Consider the following 6,000-nt stretch of genomic DNA (forward strand, 5'->3'; position numbering starts at 1 on the left):
AATTGTTAGAATTGCTGTATTCCCAAGAGGGGGGGTGAATTGGAATTTAAAACTTTTTCTCCTAGGATAATCTATCCAATACCAATATATACTCAACCTAGGGCCAATCTATGCAATTTCCAAATGCGTAGATAAATATAATTCGGAAATTAAGTCATATGCATCATTCACCCATAACATACATGTGCGGTAAATATAAAATGCGGAAATGTAAATGAACACATGAAATGTTATCGAGGTTCGGCCAGCTGTGCCTACGTCCCTGCCTTTAGCTCGCAAGCCCGAGGATTCCACTAAAGGCTCACTTAAGGGTGGAGCGTCACCGTTTACAACCAGGTCAAATTAACACAGGGCTGACCTCAACCTACACGCCTTAACAGGATGACGCACCTAGCTTTCCTAACCGGGTCTACGCCAATCCGGGACTATTCCAGGGCTAGTCTCCCTCTTCAGGCCCGTGCCTGGAAATACAACAGTATTTAAAATACAATCAAATGGTACAATGAATAAGCTTTCAAGTAAAGCAGATGTGTACCCAGATACGCGCAATATCACATACACCACAATATGATATAATATGTAAGCTCAGTGTGGTTTAAGATGTCTACTCTCAAATAGATTTACTATCGTTGTAATCAGTGCGTGACAGTGTGAACACTACAATCTTTGTATCACAAGATGTATTCAATCTAAGTGCTAAAACAAAGATATCAACCAAACAATATATATATATATATATATATGTGTGTGTGTGTGTGTGTGTGTGTGTGTGTGAAGCTCTAGCGATGTATAAGTTTGGTTTGCAAAAAGGAGTTTAATCTTTGTATTCAACTAAAGATATAAATCAATGAATATTGCAACAAAGATTTTTCTTACACAAACAAATATCTCTTTAAAGATTTATCAAGACAAAGCACACTAGATATTTGAAAGTATTTTGAAAATGTTTTGCAACCAAAAGCAAATACAATCTTCTTAAGATGTTGCAATGAAGGTGCAAATATTAAAAGATCTATCAAAGTCTTCTTAGGATAGACTTATTAACAAAGTCTCATAAGAATACTTAGGTTTAGCTCTCAATGAAAATAATCAATCAAATACGAATGGGAGAGCAAACCTATTAAATATAAACACTCAATCGACTTACAGAGGATTTAAGAGATCGAAGAAGGTAAGCATGAGTGAATGGGGATTGGATATGAGTATTATAGGATTTGGGATTTTCAGAGAATTTCTCTTAATCAATATTTTTAATCCCATGCTAATTATTCCAAATGAGGGGGTATTTATAGACAACCCTTGAAATATAACCGTTGGGGACCTATTGGGAATAATTAGGAAAGTTTAACGACCTTTCAAATATTTTAACCCTATTTAAAAAATATTAACTTCGGTAAAAAATCAGGGCAACCCAAGAGGTCCGATCGATCAAGTCTCATATGCTTCAGTCGACCAGGGGAATATTGAACTAATGGCTCGGTCAACCAGGAGAGGGCGATTCCTCAATTTTTTGAGGTTCGGTCGACGAGGGCATTTTGAACTGCTTGGTTCGGTCGACCAGACAGCTGGGAATCCTCCCGAGGACCCTCCGGTCGACCAGGTAGTTATAGTACAAAAGCGGTTGGTCAACCAGATGGTCAAACTTTTGACCCCAGGGGGTTTTGGTCGACCAGGACCTTTTGAACTACCTGGTTCAGTCGACCATATGGTCAAACTTTTGACCTCAGGGAGTTTCGGTCGACCAGGAGTTTTGAACTACACTGGCTCGGTTAACTAGGTGGTCAAACTTTGACCAAAAAGGGTTTCGGTCGACCAGGAGTTTTGAACTGAAATGGTTCGGTCGACTAGGACCTTGGTCAACAGTTGACCCAGGCCTGTTTCAGTCGACCAGGGCAAAATGAACTGCCTTGGCTGGTCGATTGAAAGTGCATCAAGTGTGCATTTCGGTCTAGTTTCGAAACATATAAACCCTATTCAAGTGCCGAATACATACAAGTGCAAAAGTGAGTGTCCTAAGTTCACTTGGGGTCCAATTTTGAATACACCGAAAAAGTCCGGTGTCGATCGATCGAAGGGAAAACCTTAAGGTCTTTCTAAAGTCCATTCTCATTCATGGTTTGTTTGAGCTTACGTATTATCATGCATGTGATGTGTATGAGCTTATTACAAACCAAAGACCTATTTACTATTACAGACCTTTCCTACTTAAATATTACAGACCCGTATATAAATTACAACAAATCAATTATATCAAGGGTCTTCAAAGTCTTCGTTTTCCTCCGGGTCTCCGAGTGCCATCATAGGATACTGCCAAGATAAACCTGCACATCAACTTGGCAATCATTAAATACCTGAGTATTTGTCATAATCAAAACAGGGTATGACCCATAGGGTCAACATAAATATTTGTGGAAGATGTACTTGCATAATACTTTGATTCCTTTACAAAGTATCCCATATATGGATTCTTTTTCTTTTTGTTCTCAATTCCATTATATCCAATTCCTTCTTTGTCTAATGACATTCTTTGGGTTCCAATTAACTTTTCAAAGTTCTCTTTTCCTTTTGTAAAATTGTAAATGATTTTATCCTTATCCTCAATTTTACTTTTAAGGTCTTTTATTTCTAACTCTTTCTTGATTTCACCATTTACTTGAAATTTTACCAACTCTTGAGACATATTGTTGATTTTCTTCATAAGTTCATCAATGTATGATTCTTTTTTCTTTCTTAATTGATTTTGAAGTTTCTAGTTGATTTTTGAGTGTTTCATTTTGTTCTTTTAAAGTTATCTTTCTTTTTGTTACTTTTATAAACCTATTATGTAATGCAAATAACTCAACTTGAATTTCTTTGATGACATACTTTCACATAAGTCACTACATGATTCATCACTTGATTCTTCTGATGAGCTAGAACAATAATTTACCTCAACATTTTTTGCCATAAAGCAGGTGTTCAATACTTCTTGTTCACTTGATTCGTTCTTTGATTCACTTGAGCTTGTGTCATCCCATGTAGTAGCTTTCATAGCCTTCTTCTTCTTTTTGTCTTTTCTTGAGCTGTGGACAGTCAGGTTTAATATGTCCAACCTTTTTGCAATTGTAACAAGTAGGAGGTTCATTCTTAGTTTCCTTTTTTACTTGTTTATCCTTTTTCAAATTTTGCACCTCTAAACCTTCTACCAAATTTCTTATTTTTCCTGAAGAATTTTCCGAGTCTTCTAGTGAGTAAAACTATTTCATAATCATCTAATTCATTGTCATCTTCTTCTTTACTAGAACTTTCTTTTACCGCCTTAAGGGCTACTGATTTTTTTTGTTTGTTATTTTCAGAATTCCTTTCATTCATAGCCATTGCATAGGTGAGAAACGATCCAATTAATTCTTCTAGGGAGGTATTTTTGAGATTTCTTCCTTTTGTAATTATTGTTGCTTTAGGTTACCAAATTGGTGGAAGTCCTCAAAGGATTTTTCGGATCATCTCATATGTAAAGTAGTTTTTCCCTAAGACATTGAGGGAGTTTATTATATGAGTGAACCTAGTGTACATACTAGTGATAGTTTTATTTGGGTTCATCCTAAAGGTTTCATATTCGCTAGTGAGCATGTCTATTCTATTGTCTCTTGCGTCAATAGTTCCTTCATAGGTTACTTCTAATTTATCCCATATTTCTTTGGCTGTTTTGCATGCTATGACCCTACTAAATTCATTTATATCAAGGGCACAATATATTTCATTTATAGCACTTGAGTTTAGTTGCAACATCTTATGATCATTATGGGTCATCTCCTTTTCTTCTTTAGGTATTTCTTTACCATCCATAATTTTAGTTGGGATAAGGTCATTGAAAACTAAGGTGTGGTCCCAAGAAGGGCGTGAATTGGGTTTGTCAAAGTTTTTTTTAAATCTTTTTACAAATTCACAACCTTTTGTAAGTTTAGCAAACACACAAGAATGATTTTTTAATGCTTAATTATACAAACTACAATCCAAACTCAATAATAACACAAGCCAATGATTCTTAATGAAGATGCTTTCAACAACATTTATCAATCAACCCATTAATCAATCAACCAATCAACCAATTAATCACAAGATACTTAACCAATTATATGAGCTACAACACTTCTTTGATTCAGCATTTGCAAAACTCGGCTTATAGTTAAAATAAAGCCCTATATATATGAATATTAATGCACTTCCTTTTAACTAAGATTTACGCAAACAATTAATCAACATACTCCCTTTAAGGTTTCCGCAAAAGATTAATCAATGCACTCTCTTAAATTAAAAGTTTTTTTCAATCTCAAACTTTAAGCTTCTTGCAATTAGATACACAACCACACAATTTATATATGTAGAAAAATTAAAGAGTAAGGGTAGAGAGTGAGACCGAGTTTTTACAAGTTTGACTTATACCCAACCTATGTCCTTGCCTTAGGCAAGACCACCTAAGGATTCCACTATAGCATTTCTTTACGAGCGAAACAAACTATTACAATTGCTCCTTCAATTAAGGTGGAATCCCCTCTCCAAGTGATACCCCACGCTCGGTATAACGATTCAATGCCGTCAAAGAAAACAAAGAAACAAGAAAAGATTCTTGTCTAGAAGAGATGCTCTCAGATAGAGCTGGTTAGTACAAATATAACAAAGCTAATACTTCAAAGTAAATATCAAAGAGATTTGAATTGAAACTCAAGGAAGTATGTCACCGAGAATCTTCTTTTGATTTGTATCAAGCCTCATAAGATTTGCTTTCAGATTAGTGATCAAAGACTCAATTTATCTCACAAAATTCTCTGCAAGAGTATGAGTGCAAGAGGGCATTAAGAGAGAGTGAGCAATATAACTTTAGAAACTGATTTTCAATTCTTGGTATTAATTTGATTTGAGAAACGATGTATTTATAGGCTCAAAAAGTGTTAAATTCATGTTACTTAAGTTACTTGGAGTGTTTCCCAAGTTTATACCAAGTTTGGGGCACAATCATCTCGAATTTGAATTTTAAAAAGTTATTTAAAAACTAGTCGTTCGAGGGTCAATCGCCTGAGCCCTTCGGGGTCAATCGCCTGATCTTTTTTAACACTACAAAATTTCTACTTAAAATAGGGTTAGGCACCTGAGGATTCAAGTGTCAGTCGCTTGAACCTTTGCTGCCTATTAAAAATCAGTTTAAGAAAATCTTCAGTCACCTGAGGTCTAATGCTCAGTCGCCTAGGAAGTTATAAAAACTGTGTTTGAGGTTTGTTTCCAAAATCTTTAGCCATCTTGCTTTGATACATTTAAAAATAATTTTTTGGGGTTTTCAAAGTAAGGTCTCTAAGTCCATATCAACCCCTAATGAGCTTCAAAGCATTCAAAATGATATTTAAAGTGAAGTACTTACATAAGACTTCCTAAAGACTTTAAAAACTCTCTAATCTTGAAGTCTTCATGTATTCCTTTTATTTGAGTCATCTTTGCCTTGAGCTTGAGTATTCTTTAAGCTTTTCACATGTTTTGAACATCTTGATCTTCTTGTGCTTTTCTTTTGATCACCTTGTTGATGAAGTAAAGCTTTATGTTACTTGTGATCTTGGACTTTCATTTCTTTGATCCTTTTGAACTTTGTCATACTAGGTTTCGTGAAATATCATAACTTAAACAATAACTTGTTAAATTAACCTTTATTTGTTATCATAAAAAAAAAAAAGATTCAAAAGCCATGTTTGGCCAACAATCTCCCCTTTTTTAATGATGACAAATAAGGAGCAAAGATGAGAGAACCTTGATTAGGATCCCCCTTACCAGAAGCATACCTTTTAACAAAATGTAAAAAAAATGATGATTTCAAATATAAGTTCAAAACTCAATAAGTCATAATCAAGTACTATAGCTCATTTCAACAAACTTAATATTTAAGATATAGCTCATGTCAACATACTAGAATTAGTTAAAGTATTATCGTAAATTGTTAAAGCTTATGCTTATGTTGCCTATATTCTCATTTGTGCT

The sequence above is a fragment of the Malania oleifera genome, chromosome 13 (assembly GCF_029873635.1).
Source record: "Malania oleifera isolate guangnan ecotype guangnan chromosome 13, ASM2987363v1, whole genome shotgun sequence".
Taxonomy (NCBI): Eukaryota; Viridiplantae; Streptophyta; class Magnoliopsida; order Santalales; family Ximeniaceae; genus Malania; species Malania oleifera.